Raw genomic sequence first — 27,369 nt, forward strand, 5'->3', positions numbered from 1 at the left:
ATCTTCATTCCAGTCCAATTTGGGTGAAGAATCCCAATTGTCTGTCTCAATTTTAATAATATATAAACAATTCTGGAAACACCGTCTGGAAATTGACAAGAACAGGTTTCCAGTCTGACTTTATGCAAAAAGTCCCCCATTAGAAATAAAGGAACTATACAGCTCACAAACTAACAACAAGGATGGGATTCGAACCCATACATGAAGAACACAATGCATTAGCAGTCCATCACCTTAACCTTGCAGCCACCTTGTCAGATGCACAATCATGGCTGTCACCTTCAGCACAGCTCCTGGCTGTGCAGCCAGCTGCAGTGACCTCATGGTTCAGGCATCTGAGTGATGTTAATCATGATGTGATCAAATGATTGCATGTTCCACTCTTTCCGTGTTGGGTTTTCACACTGAGTGGAAACGTGTTGGACATGGTCTGGAAATGTTTCACACCGCTCCATTCCCTATTTCATTTACTTACAGAAGGTATATTTCCATCATTATACAACCCATAAGATGAACTTTTTTCAAAAGACTTCAGTGTATTTAACTCTGTGTCCAACACTGTGAGGCAGCTTTCTGTGTTTATAGAGTGCAATTTAATGACTGGTCTCTTGGATCTTGGATCAAACAGGGTAACAGACAGAGGTCTGTGTGCAGAGGGTTTGGGGGTGAGCTCTGATTCCTAACCCTTTCTTGATTGTGAGGAATAAAGAATGAATGAGAGAGAGAGAATGTGGGAGAAGGGATGATGGAAGAATTTGTTTGTGAACCTGATTAAAAGTGGCTCAAACGCAAGATAATATTAAGATATCAAGAGCAGAACATTAACATAATCTGAGTTCCGCGATCTGGTCGGGTCCCATTCCCCTGAAGTGAGGAATGAACGGGTGGGGAAATTCCACCTGGAGTTATATTTGTCTCCAATGAAGATGAGTTCACAGTGAGGATGGAATAGCTCAGTTGGGAGAACACTAGATTGAAGAACCAGGATACAATCCCTGGTTTCATCAGTTTTAATTTGGTGTCTCCTTCATTTTAAGTAGAGAGAATCAGAGGGGAGATTTTCCACTCTTGGCCCCATGGGCTGAATTTTAAACTAACGGTGCGGCTCTCGGCAGAGACACCGGAAGCGGGTGTCGTCACCACACGAGTGAAATGTGGCCGACCGACCCCGATCACGGAGCAGCCGACCAATTAATGAAGGGGAGGCGTGGGGCCCATGTAAACAAGGACCTGAGGCAGGGAACAAGGCACCGATGGCACCGACATCTGACACAACGGCAGGTGCTGACACCATATTTAAAGGGCTGCCAACCCTGCATTCACTGCTGCCTGGTTTAAAGGAGTGGCTTCCTGAGAGCCCTCTGATGCCCCAGGACCCGTTCTGCTGCCTCTGCTGCCCCAGGATCCGTTCTGCTGTCTCTGCTGCCCCAGGACCCGTTCTGCTGTCACTGCTGCCCCAGAACTCGTTCTGCTGCCTCTGCTGTCCCAGGACACGTTCTGCTGCCTCTGATGCCCCAGGACCCGTTCTGCTGCCTCTGATGCCCCAGGACCCGTTCTGCTGCCTCTGATGCCCCAGGACCCGTTCTGCTGCCTCTGCTGCCTGCTGAGTAAGGAGCTGAATGCGAGCCTGCAGTGACCATGGTCCCACGGTTTAGCGATGCCTCCCTGCAGGTTCTCCTCCAGGTGGCAAGAGAAAGGTGGAAGATCCTCTTCCCCAGGGATGGGAGGTGGAGACCTGTCCACCTGACCAAGCAAATCTGGCTGAAGATAGTCGGTGAGGTCAGCAGACGTGGGGTCACCCCCAGAACATGGATCCAGTACAGGAAGTGGGTCAATGACCGGATCCAGGCTGCTCAGGCGAAAACTCAAAACACTTTGGACCCTTTGGACATTGCATGTGGCAGAGTGAGAGGGAGTGTTTGGTGGAAAGGGAGTGACCACCCAGTCATGTGTATTGGGGAAGGGCAGCAGGACATGCTGCCTGAGGCTTGGCTGCATCTCGGTGAGAGGTGCACGTCAGTCATTGTATAAACTCACACAGTCCCTCGAGAGGGGCCACATGCAGGAGGAATACGTGTGTCCCCATCATGGACTGCTGGACTATCACCATCAGAGATGTTGGGCTTGTCCCCGCTGGGAGACTAACTTTGTTCATCATTGTGTCTGCAGGAGAAGACATCCCACAATTGGAAAGAGCGTGTCAAGACCGGCGGTGGATGCCTTATCTCCATGTCCTCATCCCGATGGAGGAGGAGGCCATGGAACAGGCAGGGCAGCAAAGCAGCTGCTCCATAGCTGATGGAGAGACAGGGACACCTACCCAAGAGAGTGAGTGAACATCTCCTGGGGCACAAGGGAGCATCTGCTGCAAAGGAGCCACACTGCTCATCTGTTCACCACTGCATCAATGGAGCTGCACGTTAGGGGTGGTTGGAATGTCATGATGGGAAGACCCTAACCCTTCAATGTCCCTGTTTTCTCATGAAGGCCCGGATGAACGACAAAAGCAAAGAGCTGGAGAGACTGGGGGACAGCCGGACATGTCTGAGGAGGAGGAGGGAGCCTCAGAGGGTGCACCATCACCTCATTCCCCTGCGCCCTCCACCAGCACAGAAACTCTCACGTTGGTGGGTATCCGTTCGCGGTTAGATTCTGGCATACAAACTGGTGAGCACATCACAGACAGGCCCGGGCAGCTGGCGGAGGCTGTGACAGCCGAGGCCACTGGGAGTTGGTGGTTTGTGGGAGGCCAGGCCCATGCTGTGCCCTAGGCTGATGACGTGCCTCTTGTGTCACCAGCAACACGGGAAAGGCTGCAGCTGCAGTGAGAGGTCAGGCAACATCTGGCAGAGTTGCCAGAGGCTATGTGTACCCAAGCACGGACGATGGAGGAGTCCATCCAGGCCTTGGGTGCTGCACTGTCTCTGATGGGGGTGTGTCTGGCTTCCTCCATTGAGAGATTGGTGACTCTCATGGAGAACCAGATCCAGCCGATCAATCAGTGGCTGCCGGAGATGTGCGCAGACCTGCACTCCATCACTTTGTCCAGGAGCTCCATCCAGTGGTGACAAGGTGAGAGGGGGGACGAGGCACCTGAACTCTCCACTTGGTCCACGTCCCTCTCAGGTCAGCAGGGAGGTACAAGTGTGTCTTATAAGGGGGAGGAGCAGCTGGCTGCTACATCTGGGGTCTCCTCTCAGGGTGCTCCTGGTGTGGACGGTAATTCCAAAGTCCCTCTGCCAGTGACACCAGTGATGCCAGCACCTCCATCATCCTCGATGACAGAGGGGGTCCCTGTACCTGTGCAGGAGGCCCTCAGTGTGCCAGGGCCCTCCAGGCCTCAGGCAGCAGAGGACGGCCGCCAATGTCATCCCAAGCCATGGAGCAGCAAGGTCAGCAGCCTGTCTCCACCTCAGCTGACAGAGCAGGGGGAGTAGCAGGTAGGAACACCCGGAATAGATTTAAGAAGAGCACCTAGATTCACTGAGGGGTTCACGGGTGAATGTACATTCCAGATGGATAGGGTTGTGTTTGGTGTCACACAGAATAAAGAAATGATGTTCTCTCACTATGTCTCCTTCCTGTTGTTGATGCCATTTGGGACTTCATTTCAACCCTTCCTCCCAAGGGGCTGGAAGTGAGGGACCAAGCCCTGAGTTCACAAAGCTTCGGCCTTGTCACTGTGCGATGTGTACCTGGGCGCTGTAGTGTAGAAGGAAGGAGGTGACAACAGGGCTGTTTAAAGCTAAGACTTTATTGCTGTGGTTCCAGAAGGTGGTAAGGCTCAAAGGAAACGTGAATGTATAAGGGTGTCTCGTGTCTCCCTTGTGTGTATCTCATGGAGGCTTTCCTGCTGTGCCTGAGGTCCTTCATCTGGCACTGCTTGGGCAGCATCCTCCTCCACATCCTCATCATCAGAGGAGACATCACACTCCATGATATCCACACGAGTCAACACCTCACCCCTCTGTCATGCCAGATTGTGCAGAGCACAGCAAGCCACCATGATACGGGAGACCCTCGCTGGGACATACTGAAGGGCTCCACAGGAACAATCTAAGTGCCTGAATCTCATCTTCAGGAGACCAATGGCCTCTTTGATGGTCGCTCGGGTTGACCCGCAGCAGGTGTTGTACCTCTCCTCTGAATCGTTGTGTGGGTTCCTCACAGGCGTCAGTACTCATGTTCTCACTGGGTTGCCCTTGTCTCCAAGGATCCATCTCAGAAAGCGCATGGGGCCACGGAAAGGTTCTGGCACCTGGGAGTGCCTTGGTATGCAGGCGTTGTGGCTGCTTCCCGGGATTTGTGCACACACCTGTAGGATCCATTTGTGATGGTCACAGACCAGTTACACACTGAGCAAGTGGAAGCCCTTCCTGTTGAAGGCTGCTGGCTGGTCTGCAGGAGCCTTGATGGTCACATGGGTGCAGTCGATGACACCCTACACCTGGGGGAATCCAGCGATGGCCCCGAATCCTATAGCCCTCTCAGCGTGACTGTTTGGATCGATGTGCACATAGTCACCGGCCCTCCTGAACAGGACATTGGTGACCTCCTTGATGCACTGATTCACCATAGACTGTGAGATTCCACACATATCGCCAGTGGATCCCCGCAATGATCTGCTGGTGGAGAAGTTCAGTGGCACGGTGACCTTCAGTGACACTGGCATCAGGTGCCCACCAAGTCCCATGGGGCACAGCTGCATCATGGCAGAGAGATCAGTGACAACCTCCGTGGAGAGGTGCAGTCTGTGGAGACACTGTCACTCGGACATCTGCAGGTAGTTGAACCTCGGCTGACGTGTTCCTCTGCCTCCTTCTCCTGCCTCCTGTTCGAGGCTGGCCCTCCTGTGGGCCCCCAAGCTGCTGTGGTGTCTCTGCTGGTGCCTGCGCCTCCCTCCCTCCCTCTCTACTCCTCCTCCTCTTCAATGGGAGCCTCGAATCCAGGGTGAATGAGGCCCATGACAGGTTGCCCCTCCCTGAGTGCAAGGCCTTCACAGTAAACAACACCCAGCCACATTTACCTCATTTGTCACCCTCAATGAGGTGGCACTGCCCCAATAACACCCTGGTGTGGCTCACCCTGCAGAGCTGGCACATTGGCCCCCACTCCTGACAGTGTTTCCCGATGCCCTTTCCCCCTCCACCCTTGCTGCCAAGTTACGCTGCCTCACCCGACAGCTTCCCAGTGAAGCCAACACTCAGCTCCCACCTCCCAGTCACCTCCTTTAACCAGGCGAGGCTCTGAAGCCCCAGGGTTCCCGTGTGCTATTAATTCAATTGGATCCAGTGAATAAAATTGCTGACAATTGGACTCATAAATACTTTAAATGCCTTCTTGCCGTGTGGATGTGCGAAGTCTGCCCTCCATGTCAGCCGCCGACAGAAATATCCGGTCCGACGTCTTCCATCCCTATTTTATACACCCCCCCTCCCCCTCCCCAGCATCCATTCCCATCTCCAACGGTCCCTTAAAATTCTGGCCCATGTCTCTAAGACTAAAGGGAGTGAAACTACAGCTGCTCCTTAGACTGAACAGGGAGAGCTGCTCTCTCTGTGTTGAAAGTGAATGAATCTGCTCTTTACCTTGTCTTACTGGAACGTTCACTGTCTGGAAATGTCTGTTTGAAAATGTTTTCCTGTTATATTAATGGAGCAGAGGAGCAGATGTGAGGTACTGTTGAACAGAGAGGTTTGGAAGTGGGTGAAGGGGTGGAGTGACGGTGGGAGTGAGAGGCGCAGTGAGTTGGCCATTCTCAATAGAGTGTCAGGAATGAAGGTCAGAGGAACAGACCAGGCAGGAAACACAGAAAGAGCGAGGAGAAGCTGGTGTGAAAAACAGAGATTAAACAACAGGCTTGTTCAGTCAGTTCCGAAGAAGGGTCACTGACCCGAAACGTTAACTCTGCTTCTCTTTCCACAGATGCTGCCAGACCTGCTGAGTGAATCCAGCATTTCTTGTTTTTGTTTCAGTTGGTTTGGGTCTGGTGTTTAGAATACCCGGAATCTGGGTTCACTTCACTTCCAACTCAGCAATTGTACCAACATTATGTTCATAAAACCATAGAATGATACACAAAGAAGGAGACCATTTGGTCCATTGTGTCAATGCTGTCTCTTTGGTTGTGTTATCCAATTAGTTCTGATGCTCAGCTTTTTCCTGTAATCTGTACATTTTCCTTCCAGTATTTATCCCTATTGCTTTTCAAAGTTACTACTGAATCTGCTTTCAAGTCCTGATCAGACAGTGCATTCCAAATCACAACACATCACCGTATAAATCCCGACCTCATTTCGCCTCTGGTTCTTTTCTCAATCACCTGATAAATACATCCTCTGGTTACTGACCCTTTTGCCACTGGAAACAATTTCTCCTTATTTAACTTATTGAAAACCTTCTTGATGATGTCACATACTAGACTGCCAGTAAAACTGAAGCCCATGTAATAAAAGGGACAATGACAGCATGGATATGAAATTAGCAGACTGATAGGAACATAGGAGCAGGAGTAGGCCATTCAGCCCGTCGAGCCAACCCCGCCATTCAATATGATGATGACTGATCATCCACTTCAATGCCTTTTTCCCACACTATCTCCATATCCCCTATGTCATTTGCATTTAGAAATCTGTCAATCTCTGCTTTAAACATACTCAATGACTGAGCTTCCACAGCCCTCTGGGGTAGAGAATTCCAAAGATTCACAACCCTCTGAGTAAAGAAATTTCTCCTCGTCTCTGTCCTAAGTGGCTTTCCCCTTATGTTGAAATTGTGTCCCCTGGTTCTAGATTCCTCAACCGGAGGAAATAGCTTCATCTACCTGTCTATCCCTTTAAATATATGGTAAGTTTCAATGAGATCACCTCTCATTCTTCGAAACTCTAGAGAATACAGTCCCAGTTTCCCCAAAATCTCTTCATAGGACAGTCCCGCCACCCCGGGAACAAGTCTGGTGAACCTTCGTTGTACTCCCTCTATGGCAATGATATCCTTCCAAAGGTAAGGGGACCAAAACTGCACACAGTATTCCAAAGTGCAGTCCAACCAAGGTTATATACAATTGAAGCAAGACTTCACTACTCCTATACTCAAATCCTCTTGCGATAGAGTCTAACATGTCATTCGCCTTCCTAATTGCTTGCTGCACCTGCATGTTAGCTTTCAGTCACTTACTGACAAGGACACCCAGGCCCCTTTGTCCATCTACACTTTCTAATCTCTTACCATTTAAGAAATGATCTGCACATCTGTTTCTCCTACCAAAGTGGACAACCTCACATCTTTGCACATTATATTCCATGTGCCACTTTCTTGTCCACTCACTAAGTCTGTCCAAATCCCCTTGAAGCCGCTTTGCATCTTCCTCACAACACACATTCCCACCTAGTTTTGTGTCATCTGCGAACTTGGAAATAGTACATTTGGTCCCCACATCCGAATCATTGATATATATTGTGAACAGCTGGGTCACAGTGTGGTGGTGAACAGTTGTATTTCTGTCTGGAGGAAGGTTTACAGTGGGTTCCCCATGGTTCCTCATAACTTCAGTTATGTGCAGACACTGGAAAAGCTGGGGTTGTTCTCCTTGGAGCAGAGCAAGTTCAGAACAACTTTGACAGAGTTAGAATCAAGGAATCAAATGGTTACAGTACAGAAGGAGACCATTCAGTCCATCATGTCCATGACAGCTCTTTGCAAGAGCAAATCAGCTAATTCCACTCCTCTGCCCTTTCATTGTAACCCTGCAAATTTTCTCTATTCAGGTGTTTATCCAATTCCCTTTTGAAAGCCACGATTGAATCTGCCTCCAGCACACTCTCAGGCAGTGTATTCCAGATCCAAACCACTCGCTCTGTCCCACACCCCTGGTACCATTGCAGAAAATCTCTTCTGTTCATTTCATCCCTCATAAATAATTGAAATAAAATGTTTATTAGGAAATGCACAACATAAAAAGGAGAGAGAAATAAATGCTGAGCAAAATAGAAGTCAATGTTTGGAAGGTAAAAAGAGCAAAAGATGTAACTTTTATTCTGGATGAGTGAGAGGAATATATCACACTTTGGGGATTTTGTAAGAGGATTTATTGATAAACCTGGGATTTGAGAGGAAGCTGGTTCATGGTTTACAGAACAAATTCAGCCCCTGGGATGGAGCCAACAGCTGCACTGTCCAATAACAGACAGGACGGGGACACTGTCTCAGGCCTAGTGAGCTCAGTCGTTGAAAGCATGAAACTCTGAATCTCAAGTTTTTGAGTTTGAGCCCCACGGTGGGTGTTTTTTATTTCCTTTTTAGGCTGATTTTCCAGGCATTCTCCAGCTCTGAATTCCTCGGCAGAGAGTTCAAGGAGTGTTTGAAATGAGATTCAACAGCAGTATGAGAAAGTCTCTCCTTGATTCAGGACTCTTACCTCTCTGCAGCATCTCGCTGCTGAAGATTGAACTTTATCTCATTTCATTCTCAGCTGAGGGTCAGTGTGGATCACTGGGACTTCTGGCTGTCTCCCACTTCACAATCCATCAGTGCTGAGAAAGCAATGGGGAATATTACTCACATGTTACAATGTTTTATAAATACTTGAATGTATTTCACACTGTGTCTAACAGTGTGAATCTCCCCTGGTATATCAGCTCACCAATACTTCAACAGAACATTCACATAATGTGAGCTCTGAGATCTGTTCAGATCCCATTCCCAAGACCTGGAAAGTGGGATTGGGCTGGATCGCTCTTTTTCAGCTGGCACAGACACGATTGCTAAATGGTCTCATTCTGTGCCATAAATTTTCTCCATTTTCTATGTTCTATGAAGTGAGGTGTGATTGGGAGGGGCAATTCCACCAGGGTTATATTTTCTCCCAAAACAATGACACAAGGGATACTTCACTTTTTTATTCATTCATTCATGCGATGTGGGCGTTGCTGGCCAGGCCAGCATTTACTGCCCATCCTTAATTGCCCTTGAGAAGGTGGTGGGGTGGGCTGCCTTCTTGAACCACCCTTGAGTGAGTGTGGCATCAAGGATCCCTAGCAAAATTGAAGTCACTGGGAATCAGGGGGAAAACTCTCCACTTGCTGGAGTCGTACCTCGCACAAAACAAGATGGTTGTGGTTCGTGGAGGCCAATCATCTCAGCCCAGGACATTGCCTCAGGAGTTTCTCAGGGTAGTGTCCTAGACCCAAACATCCCAGCTGTTTCATTGACGACTTTCTCTTCAACATAAGTCAGAAGTGGGAATGTTAGATGATGACTCACAACTCTTCAGATACTGAAGCAGTCTGTGCCTGCAAGCAGCAAGACCTGAACAACATTCAGGCTTGAGCTGATAAGTGGCAAGCAACCTTCTGGCCACACAAGTGCCAAGCAGTGAACATCTCCAATGAGAGAGAAAAAAAATCTACCTTTTGATATTCAGAAGCATTATCATCGTTAAATCCCTCACCATCAATATCTTGACCAGAAACGTAACTGGACCAGTCACATCTATGCTGTGGCTATAAGCGCAGGTCAGAGATTACGAATTCTGCAGCAAGTATCTCACCTCCTGACACCCCAAATCCTGTCCACCATCTACAAGGCACAAGTCAGGAGTGTGATGGAATACATCCCACTCAACAACACTCAAGAAGCTCAACACCATCCAGGACAAAGCAGCGCACTTGATCGGCACCTAACCCGCCACCTTAAACATTCAATCCCTCCACAACCAGTAAACAGTGGCTGCAGTGTGTACCATCTCCATATGCACTGCAGCAACTCGCCAAGTATCCTTCAACAGCACCTTCCAAACTCGTGACCACTACCACCTCGAAGGACAAGGGCAGCAGATGCATGGGAACTCACTACCTGCAGGTTCCCCTCCAAGTCACTCACCATCCTGACTTGGAACGATATCGCCATTTATTCACTGTTGTTGGGTCACAATCCTGGAACTCCCTCCCCAACGGCAGTGTGGGTGTTCCTGCACCATATGGACTGCATCAGTTCAAGAAGGCAGCTCTCCACCACCTTCTCAACGGCAATAGGAATGGGTAATAAATGCTCGCCTTATCAGCGATACTCACACCCAAGAATGAATAAAAACCAAATCACTCTCCACAGATTCCCCACAATCTGGGCTTGGACATTTACTTCAGGAGCACAGAGCTTTATATCACTGCAACATGAGTTCCAATCTTCATATTCTGTTCACTTTTCACATTATTTTCTACCAGTCCACGAGCTTTTATTAATTCAGTATTCGGGTCTCTGCTCCTCAACCGTTTCTAACATCTCACCTCTTGCAAAAAAACACTCTGATCTATCATCGGTAGTCGATGACCCCTCATTTTAAACTCCATCTGCCAAAGCATTGCTCACTCACTTAATCTATCAAGAAGATTTGAAAATAAATTTCTTGCCAAAGGATAATTTTCTGCATCTGCTCCCTCGTCATTTGCTTTTCCCATTTGTCTTTCACTTGGTGCAAATCCAGAGAAAGTAATGATGGAAGGAAGGAGGGGAGGAAAAATCCTGCTCCGTTTCGTGATCCCTATTTGATCTTCATTCCAGTGCAGTTTGGGTGAAGAATTCCAATTGTCTGTCTCAATTTTAATAAAGTATAACAAATTCTGGAATCACTGTCTGGACATTGACAAGAACAGGTTTCGAGGCTGACTTAACACATAAGCTCACCCAACATAAATAATACACAAAACAGCTCATAAACTAGCGACAAGGATGGGATTCGAACCCACGTGTGCAAAGCACAATGGATTAGCAGTCCATCGCCTTAACCTCTCAGCCACCTTGTCAGTTGCAAAGACATAGCTGTCACCTTCAGCACAGCTTCTGGCTGTGCAGCCAGCTGTGGAATGATGGAAATATATCTTCTGCAAGTAAATGAAGTTGGGAATGGAGCGGTGTGAAACATTTCCAGACCATGTCCAACACGTTTCTACTCAATGTGAAAACCCACCACGGAAAGACTGGAACATACAATCATTTCATCACATCATGATTAACATCACTCAGACACCTGAACCATTAGGTCACTGATGAAGTCATGATGACCGAATTTCTCATGAAATGAAAACTGAACTAACTGACTGGAAGAATTGCTTTAACCCCACATGATCAGCGAGGCACAGCATCAGGCCGACTTGGGTGGTGTAAACAGATATCACTGCTTCTGATCTTCACCAGAACAGAGAGTGAGATGTAACATTGATCATCAAACAGACTGTGAGAGAATACAACAGAATAAAACACATGGAGAGACACTGTGGAATAACAAATAGATTTGATTGGAATGTTGAAATTTTGATTGGAATGGATAAAACACCAGAAACAGCAGATTAAATTGGGATTCTCATCATTATATTGATCTGGGACAGAAAAGAGAAACTGATGGAAAGAAGAGAAGAAGGAAGAAAAGAAAGGATGGAACTGTTCAATCTTTTCAGTTTTTTCACTCGCCCATCAAAGCTGATAAAAAAAAGTTGCAAATAACAGAGAATTTCACCAAAAAGGGAGATTAAATGTAGCTGAAACCTTGGATCGAAGGATGCCCCAAAAGATCACCTGTTTAACTGTCTCCTCACTAGGGGATTTCAATCAGTGAGCAATATTATTCTCTACTTTTTTTGTTAATTGGTCCCAGAACTGTCACTTGGAATTAATATCTGTGTTCCGACTCCTGAATAATAAAATTGTGAGTTTCTCGATATTTTCTGGACACAGTTCCTGCTGAAAGAACTAAGAACTCTTTTCTAATTTGCACAATACTCTATACACACTCATCAAGCCTGCTAAGCTAGCATCCTTGGTGCTGCTCTCTCTTCTCCCAAACTTCATCTCATGTGACTGTTCCATCATCACTCTGACATTGGGAGGGGTTGATCCCACTATCTTCAGCATTAACCCTTTACATCCTTATACCACACTGTCTGTCCAAAAAAAATGGGTGGAGGGAACTTCCTTCATTTATCAAAACACCAACAGCAGCACAGTGGCGCAATGGTTAGCACCGCAGCCTCACAGCTCCAGCGACCAGGATTCAGTTCTGGGTACTGCCTGTGTGGAGTTTGCAAGTTCTCCCTATGTCTGTGTGGGTTTCCGCCGGGTGCTCTGGTTTCCTCCCACCTCAAAAAGACTTGCAGGTTGATAGGTAAATTGGCCATTGTAAATTGTCCCGAGTGTAGGTACGTGGTAGGAGAATGGTGGGGATGTGGTAGAGAATATGGGATTAATGTAGGATTAGTATAAATGGGTGGTTGCTGGTTGGCACAGACTCGGTGGGCCGAAGGGGCGAGATCTCTAAATAAGAAAAGTAAAATAAAAGCTACCAGTCGTAAATCAACTCAAACCCATTAGAGAGATAGAGGGAGACTGTCAGAGAACTTCCTGCATCCAGTCCTGACCCTGTCACACTCAGCAGCTTCTCACCCATACCCCACTCTCATCAACACTGAACATTGTTACCGAGACCCTTCAAATACTGTTTATAAAAGGGAGAAAAATTCAAACTTTATCACAGCTAGATTGAATAGAACAAAGTTTAATATCTTCTCGTCATCACTCGGTAACCACATGAGACAGTCCTTAAATCAGTAGCATAAATTATCAGCTAGAAGAATGTTTGTCATTGGGTTGAATCATTTCTGTGTGAGGAATGTTCCAGCATCATAAACCAGGGGAACGTGTTGACTGAGCTGTGTCTTCATCTCTTCTGGACAGTTCACCCTTCATTCTGCTCTGATTCACTTTCCCAAAGCGGATCTACAGATTCTCAAATCCGGAGACTTGGTTTTCTTATTTTGTTCCTTTTGATTTTTCTTGCTCCTGAATGATAATATATTCCAACCTCGGATCAACCTTGCCCTGTCTCCTAGTCTTGGTTAAAAGCGACAAATAACGGCACCAACATTCTGAAACATACAACACGGTCACATTCTGCTTCAGTGAGATTAATGCTGAGGCCGTTTCTGTGTCGAATGCGATTGTGAACAAATTTCTCTCAAGGAAATTGTGAGTGATCAAGTATTTGCACTGAATTTCTGTGCAAGAAGGGACAGTTTCAACCAGCCATTCCCAAATCACTTCCTTCACAAAGACAAAGACTGTGCTGTCTTAACGTGTGAATCAACTTCACAAACAAATTTGAACTCGAAGTTCAGGAGAAGACAGAGATGTGAATGATTGACAGTGTAATCTTTAAATCATAATTTTCCGTTACTTCGTTGAAGTGAGGCTCAACCCTAAGCCACTAGAGATCGCGGAAAGCTACAAACTTGGATCCAGAAATCAGAAAAGTAGTGAAACAGTTGGTGAGTACATTGTGACACTGAAGAATTTATCACCACATTGCAACATTGGCACATTCTTAGACCGTACATTATGAGACAGATTTGTGCTTATATTGGTGGATGAGGAAAGATACTAAACACACAAAATCCCAATTTGAGCTAGTGTGCAAGATTGCTCTTTCCACGGAGATAGCATCAAAGAATGCTCGTGAATTTCATCCTATGCCAGTGACAGTAACACACTTCAGAGGAACTTAAACACACTGGTAAAATGGGCTTTCACACAACAGATAAAATTTTACACAGAGACTTGTGAAGTGATACAGTTTGGGAGGAAGAATGAGACAATGTACACCAATCTTTTTTGATCAAGGTTTGAAAAGGTTGCTAAGAGCAAACAGGACACTTGGCTTTATTAATAGAGGCATAGAGTAAAAGCAAATAAGTTATGCTAAACCTTTATAAAACACTGGGGCTGAATGACCTACTCCTGTACCTCCACGGAAAGCTTCCACTCCAGGCTCGGACACCCTCTTCAGGATCACTCTCCATACATCCCACCACTCCACACACGGATATCTCCCTCAGGATCAGATCACAGCTCCACAGTCCTGCCACATCCAGTCGTGAATGGTGGTGGATAATTAAATAACTAACAAGATGAGGAGGCTCCAAAAACATTCACATCCTCAATGATGGTGGTGCTGAGCACGTCAGTGCAAAAGATGAAGCTGAAGCATTTGCAACCATCTTCAGTCAGAAATATTAAGTGGATTTGATCTGTGCTAATTTCAGCTCCTCATGCTCGCTGGTGCTTTGGTTCTCTGGTGCTAATTTCAGAGTAAATCATGCAGCTTGACAATTGGAGCCAAAGAAAAAGACACAGGAGAGGTTGAAAGTGCCAAAACCTGGGATTGAACCAAGAACTGTTTAACTGTTAGTTCAGCACGAACTCAACAAAGCTATTTCAACAACACACTAAAGCCACCATTTTGTCACTGCTTTGGAAGACAATATATACATTAAAGTGTTTGTAAAAAGTTACAGAACACAACATGTGAGTAATATTCCCCATTGTTTTCTCAGTACTGAGGGATTGTGAAGTGGGACACAGCCAGAAGTCCCACTGTGCCACACTGACCCTGAGCTGTGAGTGAAATGAGATAAAGTTCAATCTTTAGCAGAGAGATTCTGGAGAGAGGTAAGAGTCCTGAATCAAGGAAAGACTTTCTGACACAATAAAAGCAAAATACTGCAGATGCTGGAAATCTGAAATAAAAACAAAAAGTGCTGGAAATACTCAATAGCTCTGGCAGCATCTGTGGTGAGAGAAACAGAGTTAACGTTTCTGGTCTGTGACCCTTCATCAGAACTGACACAGGGTAGAAAAGAATTAGGTTTTAAACAAGTGACGGGGAGGGGCATGCTGGAGAGAACAAAGGGGAAGGTGTTTGATAGTGCAGAGGGAAGGAGAGATTAAATAACAAAGCTGTCCTGGGACAAAGGCAAAGAGTGTGTTAATGCTTGTGGTTGCCTGACACCAGTCATGCTCTGATGTTATTGAACACAATGTTCAATTCACAAGGCTGTAGAGTGCCAAATCAAAAGGTCAGGTGCTGCTCCTCGAGCTTGGGTTGATTTTCACTGGAACAATGGAACAGGCCAAAGACAGAAATGTTGACATGAGAGCAGGGGAGAGTGTTGAAATGGCAAGCAACCCGAAGCTCAGGATCATGCTTTCGGCCTGAGCAGAGGTGTTCCATCTAATCTGCGTTTGGTCTCCCCAGTTTAGAGGAGCCCGCATTGTGAGCAGTGAATACAGTATACATAATTGAAAGAAGTACAAGTAAATCGCTGCTTCACCTGAAAGGAGTGTTTGGGGTTTTAGATAATGAGCAGAGAGGAGGGAAAAGGGCAGGTATTATATCTCCTGTGATTGCATGGGAAGGTGCCTTGGGAAGGGGACGAGGTATTGGGGGTAATGGAGGAGTGGACCAGGGTGTCGCGGAGGGAACAATCCCTTCGGAATGCTGACAGGGGAGGGGAGGATGCGTTTGGTGGTGGCATCACGCTGGAGGTGGCGGAAATGGTGGAGGATGATCCTTTAGATGTGGAGGCAGGTGGGGTGGAAAGTGAGGACAAGGGGAACCCTGTCGCAGATCTGGGAGGGAGGGGAAGGGGGAAGGCAGAGGTTGAGGGTCCTGTCAACTACACTGGGAGGGGGCGGGATGGGAGTAGTTGAAATCTGGTGATGTTGTTGAATTTAATTTCAAACACTCCTTGAACTCTCTGCTGATGAAGACTGAAAAAGGGAAGAACAACCACACAACAAGGGTCTCAAATCCAAGTCCCTGAGATTAAAAGTCCCATGCTCTACCAACTGAGTTAACAAGGCCTGATACAGTACTTCTACTCTGTCTGTTATTGGACGGATGCAGCTGTTGGCTCCACCCCAAGGGCGGGAATTTGTTCCACCAACTATGAAGTAGTTTCCTATCAATTCCCCAGATTATCAGTAAATCCACTTCCAGAAGCCCCAAAGTGTGATATATTCCTCTCACTCATCAATAATAAAACTGAAATCTTTTTACCTTCCAAATTCTGCCATCCATTTTGTCAGTATTTATTTCTCTCTCCTTTTTATTTAGTTCATGCATTTCTTCAGAATTTTTTTTTCAATTATATCTGAGGGAAGAAATGAACAGATCTGGCAGCTCAAAACTGGGCATCCATGAGGCACTGTGGGTCATCAGCAGCAGCAGAATTGTATTTAAACACAATATGTTACCTCATGGCCTGGCATATCCCTCACTCTACCATTACCATCAAGCCAAGGGAGCAATAGTGGTTCAATGAAGTGTGCAGGAGGGCATGTCAGGAACAGCACCAAGCAGACCTAAAAATGAGTGAAGCTACAACACAGGATTACTTGCATGTCATATAGCGGAAGCAGCATGCAATAGACAGAGCTGAGTGATCTCACAACCAACAGATCAGATCAAAGCTCTGCAGTCCTGCCACATCCAGTCCTGAATGGTGGTGGATAATTAAACAATTAACAGGAGGACGAGGCTCCACAAATATCCCCATCCTTAATGATAAGGGAGACCAGTATATCAGTGCAAAATACAAGGTTGAATCATTTGCAACCATCTTCAGCCAGAAGTGCCAAGTAGATGATCAATCTCGGCCTCCTCCTGAGGTCCCCAGCATCACAGGTGCCAATCTTCAGCTAAATCCACTTCACTCCACATGATATCAAGAAATGGCTGAAGGCTCTGGATACTGACAACATCCTGGCTGCAGTGCTGAAGACTTGTGCTCCAGAACTAGCCACACCGCCCGCCAAGCTACAACACTGGCATCTACCCAGCAATGTGGAAAATTGCCCAGTTATGTTCTGTATACAAAAGGCAGGACAAATCCAACCCGGTCAATTCCTGCCCGATCAGCCTCCTCTTGATCATCAGTAAAGTGATGGAAGGTGTCGTTGACAGTGCTATCAAGCAGCACTTACACAGCCATATCCTACTCACCAATGCTCAGATTGGGTTCCGCCTGGGCCACTTAGTTCCTGACCTCATTATGGCCTTGGCCCAAATATGGACAGAAGAGCTGAATTCGGGAGGTGAGGTGAGGTGACAGTGACTGCTCTTGCCAAGGGCATCAAGGAGCCCTTGCAAAATTGAAGTCAATGGCAATCAAGGAGAAAAATCTCCACTGGTTGGAGTCATACCTTGCGCAAAGGAATATGGTGCTGGTTGTTGGTGGCCAATCATCTCAGTACCAGACATCGCTCAGGAGTTCCTCAGGGTAGTGTCCTCGGCCCCAACCGTCTTCAGTTGCTTCATCAAAGAACAAACAAAGAACAAAGAAAATTACAGCACAGGAGCAGGCCCTTCGGCCCTCCAAGCCTGCGCCGATCCAGATCCTCTATCTAAACATGTCGCCTATTTTCTAAGGGTCTGTATCTCTTTTCTTCCTGCCCATTCATGTATCTGGCTAGAATCAATAAACTTCCTTCCATCATAAGGTCAGAAGTGGAAATGTTCACTGATGATTGCAAAATGTTCAGTTGCATTAGTAACTCCTCAGATACTGAAGCAGTCCGTGTCCACATGTAGAGAGACCTGGGCAAGATTGGGCTTGGACTGATAAGTGGCAAGTAACATGCACGCCACAAAAATGCCAGGCAATGACCATTTCCAACAAGAGTGAATCTAACCATCTCCCCTTGACAGTCAATGACATTACCATTGCTGAATCCTTCACAATCAACATCCGGGGGGTTACCAATGAGCAGAAACTGAATTGGATCAGTCATATAAATACCGTAGCTACAAGAGCAGGTCAGAAGCTGGGAATTCTGTTGCAAGTAACTCACCTCCTGTCCACCATCTACAAGGCACAAGTCAGGAGTGTGATGTAATACTCCCCACTTGCCTGGATGAGTGGAGCTCCAACAACACCAAAGAAACTCAACACCATCCAGGACAAAGCAGATCACTTGATCAGCACTCCATCCACTACTTTAAATATTCACTTCCTGCACCACCAGTGAACAGTGGCAGCAGTGTGTACCATCTACAAGATGCACTGCAGCAACTCACCAAGCCTCCTTCGACAGCACCTTCCAAACCCCCAACCTCGACCACCTAGAAGGACATTGGATGAATGGGAACACCACCATCTGCAAGCTCCCCTCCAAGTTACACACTGTCCTGACTGGGAACTATATCACCATTCCTTCACTGTCACTGGATCAAAATCTTGGAACTCCCTTCCTAACAGCACTGTGGGTTTACATACAACACATGGACTGCAGCAGCTCCAAAAAGGCAGCTCACCACCACCTTCTCAAGGGCAATTCAGGATGGACAATAAAGGCTGCGTTTGCTGACAACGCAACCACTAGGTGGCACAACTCGCTTTCTCCCCCTGCTTTGCACCGGCCGCTTCCACCCTCCATAGTCGCTCGCTCCAGACCTCGCTGCTCCCCCCCCCTACTTTCCTGGCCGATTGTCTCCCGATCATGTCACCCCATTCTCCAGTCGTTCGCTCACTCCCCACCCCCCTCCCCTCCAGCCACTAGCTCTAGGCTGCGCTGCTTCCCTTCTCTCGGCCACTTGCTCCCACGTTTGTCCAGTCTCCACGCGCCGCCCGAAGAAGCAAGGTGGGCTGCAAAGTGTGACGTAGGAGTGAGTAGTGAGTGGCCTAGAGGAGGGAAGTGGCACGGCCTAGAGATAGCGGCTGGAGCGGGGGTTAGGGGGCAGAGAGCAAGCGGCCATAGAGCTGGATGACGCGAGTGGGGAACAATTGTCCAGGGGAGCATCGAGGTGTACAGCGAGCGGCTGAGGGGAGGAAGCATCGAGGCCTGGAGCGAGTTGCCGAGGGGGGAGAGCTCCAGCCTCAAAGTCTCCTATTCAGCCGCTTCCTCCAGCTGAGTGAGGGGCTGGATACTTGATGACGCTTTAGCGCACATGTGCGAAGATGGACCAAGCGCGGATATGCGATGATCTTGGCGCTGCGCAATGACATCATCCTCCACATGTGCCACTTAATCCTGGCAAGATGTAGCTGTGCCTATGCACAGCTTGGCACAGTCCGATGATGTCAGCGGGCCGCTGCGTTGACAGGAATCACATTGTGTCAGCAGTGCCCACATCCCATGAAAGAATAAAAAAGAGATTTACCACAATGGTAGCAGGGTGAGGGATTTCAGTTATGTGGAGAGATTGGAGAAGCTGGGGTTGTTCTCCTTGCAGCAGAGAAAATTCAGAAAAGATTTGACACATTTGTTCAAAATCATGAAGTTCTTCAATAGTTTAAATCAGGAGAAACTGTTTCCAGTGGTAAAAGGGTCAGTAAGCAGAGGACACAGATATCAGGTGATTGGCAGAAGAACCAGAGGTGACATGAAGAACCATTGTTTACACAGCAATGTGTTGTGATAAAGAAAGAAAAGACTTGCATTTATATAGCACCTTTCAAGACCACTGGACATATCAAAGCACTTTGTAGACAATGAAATACTTTTGAAGTGTAATCACTGATGTAATGTCAGAAATGCAGCAGCTAATACCCACAAACAGCAATGTGATAATGACCAACTGATCTGATTGAGGGGCAAATATTGATCACAACACCAGGGACAATTGCTCTTCACTTGTTTGAAATTGCAGCATGGGATCTTTTACATTCACCCAAACATGCAGACCAGGTCTTGGTTTAACATCACACCTGAAAGGCAGCACCTTCAACACCCTCAGTGCTGCACTGGAGTGTCAGCTGTGAACTCTGAACCCAGAAGCTTGTGATTTCGAGGTGAGTGTGACCAACTGAGCCACAGCTTTTACCTGAGTCTCAATCCTTCTACCAACAATTTCTATCGGGTCTGTCACGACCCCTCATGATTGTGAACACCTCTATCAAATCTCCTCTCTAAAGAGAACAACCCCAGCTTCTCCAATCTATCCACATAACTGAAATCCTAACCACATGTTGCAGAAATCGATTTTTCCTCAAGTTCCTTCTGGTTTTGTGAGTCACCTTAAATCTATAACCTTCGGTTATTGACCTTTCAGCAGTTAGAAACAGTTCCTCAGTATTTACTCTACCTCAAACCTTCAAGGAAGCTCTGCAAAGTAACTGAAAATCAAGTTGTCAGAAGTGGGATTTAAACACATGCCTCCAGTGAAAGCTGCAACCTGAACAGAGAAGCTGAAACCGCTCAGTCACCTCAACTGTTCAGACCTTTTTGACCTCGTCCTCACTTCTGTACTTTGAAAGGTTCACTCAGTTCAGGAACTTGTTCAATGTTGCTGGAATGCTCAGTGACTGGGATATTAACTCCCCCGGGTTTTCCTGAGCTTGTTCTCGGTGTATGGGGATGTTTGTCCTGGGCCGTGGAATCTTGCATCCCTGTAATGGACATTAACCCACTGATTGAATCTGTATTCACTGCTTTCCACTGGTGCTGGGTAATTGCAGAGTGTGGGGCCGGAATGTTGCCGCTTGTCCCGGCCTCACTCACTCTGGGAAAGAGTGAATAATTGATGCATCTGTTTCTGTATCTGAAATGTGACTTCGATCTGCTGTTATTAACCGAGGCAGCGCTGCAGAAGGATACGTTAATAATCTCTCACTAATCAACTGCAAACAGTCAGAATGTGTAACTTTGAGCAGCGCTTTCTGCACCGTCAGGGCTGGAAAGTTGAGGGAGGGAGAGACACTGTCAGTATCTGAGTGTATACAGCACTGTACAGAGAAAGAGCCAATATACCGGGGCTGAGACACAGTGCATCTTTTCACATTTAATCACAATAATATCCACAGTCAGGAGCTGAAAATGATGAAAAACCGAATAGCAAGAGCAAAATTAAGAAATGTAAGTAATTATAGATTAGCTGATCAGCTTTCACTGTGTTACCTGGTAGTCTACTGTTTTATATTCAATGCTGTCTCCACTGTGGCCAGGGAATGATTTCTTCTCAAAGGCTGAACATTAACAAAACTGCTTGTAATTTAAAATCTTTTAAAAGTAATTCCATGGAGCGAATGGGGCAAAGTCAAATAACTGCATCAATTATAGGAGAGCTGGTTGGTGATGACATGGATGTGTCTGCAGTGTGCAGGACCAGACTGTTTCTATAGATTCACAATGAATGTTCCACCCTTTATTTATAACAGTAAAACTGATCATGGACAATGGCTATTCTGGTTGCAGCAACCTGAAGCTTTAACTCATTAACACACTGCTTTAGGGTAATTTAGAAAGCACAACATGCAGCTCTGTCAGTTAGTGTGTTTGTTTGTTAACCCACAATTTGATGGTTCAAGCACATAAATGGATGAGGCTTTATTAACTTAAACTCTTCTACATCTGCTTTCTTACTCTTGCTGTTGATTTTTCAAAGATAAGGTTCATCAAGTCTTTCTTTGTGAAATCCATGCTGACTGTGTTTTATTATTTTTCATTTCCATCTGTATTTTCTACTTTGGAGGATTACAGGATATTATCATTTTTTTTATTCATTCATGGGAGGTGGGTGTCGCTGGCTGGGCCAGCATTTATTATCCATCCCTAATTGCCTTGAGAAGGTGGTGCTGAGCTGCCTTCTTGAACCACTGCAGTCCATGTGCTGCTGTTATGAAGAGAGTTCCAGGATTTTGACCCAGCAACAGTGAAGGAACGGTGATACAGTTACAATTCAGGATGGTGTGTGGCTTGGAGGGGAACTTGCAGGTTGTGGTGTTCCCATGCATCTGCTGCCCTTGTCCTTCCAGGTGATAAAGGTCGCGGGTTTGGAAGGTGCTGTCTCAGGAGCCTTGGCACATTGCTGCAGTGCATCTTGTGGATGGTACACACTGCTGCCTCTGTGTGCCAGTGATGGAGGGCATGAATGTTGTAAATGGGGTGCCAATCAAGCGGGCTGCTTTGTCCTGTTGAGTTTCTTGAGTATTGTTGGAGCTGCACCCAGCCAGACAAGTGGAGAGTATTCCATCATACCCCTGACTAATGTACAGGCTTTGGGGAGTCAGGAGGTGAGTTACTTGCCGCAGGATTCCTAGTCTCTGACCTGCTCTTGTAGCCATAATATTTATATGGCTACTGCAGTTCAGTTTCTGCTCAATGGTAACCCCCAGGTTGTTGAGAGTGGGGGATTCAGCGATGGTAATGCCATTGAATGTCAAAGGGAGATGGTTAGATTCTCTCTTGTTTGGGATGGTCATTGTCTGGCAGTTGTGTGGTGAGAATCTTATACATCTTTATTGTAGGGTACTCTATTGTACTGTTGAGTGACTACACTTTAAAAGTCCTTCCTTCATTGGCTGTAAAAGGGTTTGCAATGTCCTGTGGTCGTGAAATGCAAGTCTTGCTTTTTCCATTGTTATCAGTGTCATTGTGATCAAAAGATAGGATTCATGAGCACAAAGTTTAAATCAATTTTGATTAAAATAATGTAAAAGCATCTGTATTTTTGCACTATACTTAATAATCTCCATCTTCCTATCCTTACCCTGAAATTGATTCCACAATCGCAGTCCCTCAGACAATTTCAGCTCTGTTCTGATGAAAGGTCACAGATCTGAAACGTTAACTCTGTCTCTCTCTCCACAGATGCTGCCAGACCTGCTGAGTATTTCCAGCATTTTCTGTTTTTATTTCAGATTTCCAGTATCAGCAGTATTTTGCTTCTGTGTTACTTTGAAAGTTAAAACTGACCCACCTGTCTACAATTCACACTGGGGTCTCCCATGAAATGATTCTGTATAATGTTGCTGTAATGAATACAGACTCCGAGCACAGAGCTTCCTGTGGATATGAAAACCAGCAGACTCTGCAGGAATTTCCACTGGGAGCACAAATTCACAAAATCTACCTTTTATATATCGATTCATTTTGATTGTCCTTCTGGAAAATTATTTTGAAGCAATTTAAACATCAACCCACACCTCCATGACTGGGTCAATTTTGAGGTCATCCTCTGACAGGTCATGTGACAGCTGGAGCCACAAGACATCAGAACCAGATTTGTGACTGGATTAAAACCCGGAATCCTGTCATAATGGCTTTTCAAATAAAGCTGTTGCTGTTTGAAAACACAGCAGTTAAACTTTCTGCCTGACCATGATGGGAGCTGGGGAGAAATTTACAAAACTAAATCCTTTTACAAAATAGTTCAAAAACCATTCACTGAAAAATCATGTGAGGATTCATATGCAGTAGAGAAACAAGCAGAATACAGAAAGTACAGAGGAGAGCTGAAAAAGGAAATGAGATCAGCAAGAGAATGTATGAGAAAAGATTAGCAGGTCACATAACTGGGAACACTGAAGACTTTTACCAACATATGGACAGTCAATGAAAGGGTGGGTCAATTAGGAGATCCTGTGGAGGCAGAGGGTGTGGCTGAGGTACTAATTAAGTACATTTCATCTGTCATCACAAAACAAACGGGTGCTGCAAATGTCACAGTAAAGGAGGAGGAAGTGGAGAATTTGGAGGGGATGAAAATAGATAAAGAGGAGACAATTACAAGGTTAGCAGTGCTCACACCTGTCTACAGGTCACCCGGTCTGGATGGGCTTCATCCTGGGTTGCTGAGGGAAGTCAGGGTGGAAATAGCAGAGACTCGAACCACAATCTTTCAATCCTCCTTAAATATGGGAATGATGCCAGAGGACTGGAGGATGGAGGTAAGAACAAAGAACAAAGAACAAAGATAATTACAGCACAGGAACAGGCCCTTCGGCCCTCCAAGCCTGCGCCGATCCAGATCCTCTCTCTAAACATGTCGCCTATTTTCTAAGGTTCTGTATCTCTTTTCTTCCTGCCCATTCATGTATCTGTCTAGATACATCTTAAAAGACTCCATCGTGCCCGCATCTACCACCTCCGCTGGCAATGCGTTCCAGGTGCCCACCACCCTCTGCGTAAAGAACTTTCCACGCATATCCCCCCTAAACTTTTCCCCTTTCACTTTGAACTCGTGTCCTCTAGTAATTGAAACCCCCACGCTGGGAAAAAGCCTCTTGCTATCCACCCTGTCTATACCTCTCATGATTTTGTACACCTCAATCAGGTCCCCCCTCAACCTCCGTCTTTCTAATGAAAATAATCCTAATCTGCTCAACCTCTCTTCATAGCTAGCGCCCTCCATACCAGGCAACATCCTGGTGAACCTCCTCTGCACCCTCTCCAAAGCATCCACATCCTTTTGATAATGTGGCGACCAGAACTGTACGCAGTATTCCAAATGTGGCCGAACCAAAGTCCTATACAACTGTAACAATCTCAGTTTAACTTGACCATTTTTATCATGTATCCATTGTCATAACTAACAACGTTAAGAAAGCCATTTTATAATGAACACATGACCAAAGGAACCATTTTGTGTTCAGTACTAACGTTTATATCCTGTATAATTAATGAGTAGCTACCCATCCTGAAACAGATGATTGTAAAAGTAATGAACCTTGATTGAGTTATAATTAATGAATCAATAAACATTTTAGAGAGAATGGGTTTTCATTTAAAGTTAGTTCAATCTAATTACTGTGAGTTTCTGTGTCTGTGTGGGAAAGGACAGTTTCAGCTAAATGTATTCAAACAATGGACCTTTCTCAGACTCCTGATAAAACCCATGGTATGGTACATCGTGACCTTCAAGAGTCTAGATTTAATGAACAGGAAACTTGTTTCAGATCAGATTGGGAGACAGTGTGAAACCACTCCATTGTACTCATGTCTGAGATTCTGAGGACAGGTGACTGTTAGTGGAAGACATTATTAAGAACTAATTAAATGTACCTAGCAACAGCTAGGACCAATTATTATTTTACATGGTGGTGTGATGGCCATCCAGGGGTTAAAAGTAGGGAGCTTGAAAGGTTTCAGTGTGCAGGAACACTAGAAGATCTCAGGGGTAAAGACTCAGATCATCAACCAAGTTCTCCACCTGATGAGGGATCTAGGCTGGACAAAGAGGACCGTGACGCTCTGAGACCAAGCTCGACCAGTCCCCAGAGCTGTAAAGTTATATTCCCCAAGTTTGTTAAGTATAATTTTACTTTCAATTATTAAGTACTATTTTACTCTCAATAAAAGTTCTGGACTTATTAATCAAGTATCCTGTTGCTTTAATTGGTTAAAGTCATGCCCAAAGTGATTGTCTGCAATAGACTTTCCAGAATTAAAAGATAAGTCTGCAAGGGTTGTGAATATTACAGCCCTGTTTAAAAAGAGAGATAAACCCAGGAACTACAGACCAATTAGTCTAATGTCGGTGGTGGGGAAACTTTTAGAGACAATTATCCAGGAGGAAATTAACTGTCACTTGGTAGAACATGGGCTAATAAATGACAGCCAGAACAGATTGGTTAACAGAAGATTGTGTCTGAAATAATTAATGAATTAATTTCTTTGATGAAGTTTCAGAGAGAGTTGACGAGGGTGGTGAGGTTGATGGTACGTGTCTGGACATCAAAATTGTGTTTGAAAAGATACCATAAACTAGACTTGGGGCAGCACAATGGCACAGTGGTTGGCACTGCAACCTCACAGCTCTCGCAACCCAGGTTCAGTTCTGGGTACTGCCTGTGCAGTGTTTGCAAGTTCTCCCTGTGACTGTGTGTGTTTCTGCTGGGTGCTCCGGTTTCCTCCCACAAGCAAAGACTGCAGGTTGATAGGTAAATTGGCTGTTGTAAATTGCTCCTAGTGTAGGTAAGAGAATGGTGGGGATGTGGTAGGGAATATGGGATTATGGTGTAGGATTACTATAAATGGGTGGTGGTTGGTCAGCACAGACTCAGTGGGCCGTAGGGCCTGTTTCAGTTTTGCATCTCTCTATGACTTGCTAACAAAATTCAAGCAGATGGGATTAAAGGGGCAGTGGCAGTGTGGATCCAAAATTGGCTGCAGGGTAAAAAGTAGGGTGAATGCTTGTTTTTCAGAATGGAGGGAGTAATACAGTAATGTCCTTGTTGTTGCAATATGTTCAATGTCAGACCCCGAGCTGTCCGAGGGATGGGGCAATTTGTGATGTTCCTGTGGTTGCAATATTTGCAGTGTCTGACCTTGATCTGTCACAGGGACGTGGCATTTATGAGGTCCCTGTGGGGTGCTGTTTGTTTGGTGTATCACACTGACCTGTCCCAGAGAGCGGGAAGGTTGTGATGTCCTTGTGGGTTGCAATCTGTTCAGTGTCTGACTCTGATCTGGACCAGAGATGGGGCAGTGTGTGATATCCTTGTGCATGTCATACAGGCCCACTGGTGTGTGGTTCCATCCTGATGCCAAGAAACAGAGCCCCATCTCTGGGCAAAAAGTCTCACTTCTCAAGGGGTGTCTCGAGAAGACACAGTGGCGCAGTGGTTAGCACCGCAGCCTCACACCTCCAGTGACCCGCGTTCGATTCTGGGTACTGCCTGTGCAGAGTTTACAAGTTCTCCCTGTGACTGCGTGGGTTTCTGCCGGGTGCTCTGGTTTCCTCCCACAGCCAAAGACTTGCAGGTTGATAGGTAAATTGGCCATTGTAAATTGCCCCTAGTGTAGGTAGGTGGTAGGGGAATTGAGGGGATGTGGTAGGAATATGGGATTAATGTAGGATTAGTATAAATGGGTGGTTGATGGTCGGTACAGACTCGGTGGGCTGGAAGGACCTGTTTCAGTTCTGTATCTCTAAATAAATAAATAAGAAGGCTGAGGCAGTAAACCTGGACAGTAAATCCGGAGTGGAGTCCTGGAGGCGGTTACCTGTGACTTATCAGGCAGTTTTCCAGCAACTCCTACAGCAGAACTGGTAACAAACAGTACTGGTTTTTCCTTTCCTTTGGACAATACGAGCAATGCTGAGAGGGGGTCCTGATGCTCAGGGTCTCCATACTGTTTGCCCAGGCCTGTGCCCTAGAGAGGACACTCCAGCTTCGTGGTTAAACATGAGCACAACCCGGGAATAAACAGTTACTGATTATAAGCTCTCATTCAATTGGTGTAGAGTATGAGCGGCAGGGGTTACTTCGGACAGTGGGAGAGCTCTTAGTGTCTCATTGGATAGCTACCATTCACTCCAAGCTGGGCAGCCCCCAGTCAGTTAGGTGCTGTGAAGCCACGACCTGCTTGCTTCAATGGGTGCCTGGAGCTTAGAGAGTCATCTCTCAACAGGCGGATTGATAATCAATGCACCAAGAAAAACAAACTCAACAAAGAAGACACCAGTCCTTCGCATCACAAGCTGGAATGTAAGGACCATGTGTCCTGGCCTTACCGACAACCTTCTGCAGGTTGATGACACACACAAGACAGCCGTGATCGACAAGGAACTCACAAGGCTCAATGTGGACATTGCTGTGCTGCAAGAAACCAGACTCGTTCAAAGTGGATCCCTCAAAGAGAAACACTACACCTTCTTCTGGCAGGGGAAAGCCCAAGAGGCAACTCGTGAGCATGGAGTGGGTTTCACAGTAAAATACACGCCACTTCAGATGAGTGAACCACCCACAGTAGGCTCAGAGAGACCTCTTACTCTTCACTTGTCAACAAGTGTGGGCCCAGTTAATCTCATGTGAATCTATG

At 46.1% G+C, this 27,369-nt stretch overlaps 1 non-coding gene across 1 annotated transcript; it reads right to left on the reverse strand.

Moving 5' to 3' along the window:
• Positions 1-10,717: 10,717 nt before the first annotated feature.
• Positions 10,718-10,799, reverse strand: trnas-gcu (transfer RNA serine (anticodon GCU)). The gene has a single exon. It is a non-coding gene; the product is annotated as a tRNA-Ser (tRNA).
• Positions 10,800-27,369: the final 16,570 nt, after the last annotated feature.

This window comes from Heterodontus francisci, chromosome 35 (genome assembly GCF_036365525.1).
Source record: "Heterodontus francisci isolate sHetFra1 chromosome 35, sHetFra1.hap1, whole genome shotgun sequence".
Lineage (NCBI taxonomy): Eukaryota > Metazoa > Chordata > Chondrichthyes > Heterodontiformes > Heterodontidae > Heterodontus > Heterodontus francisci.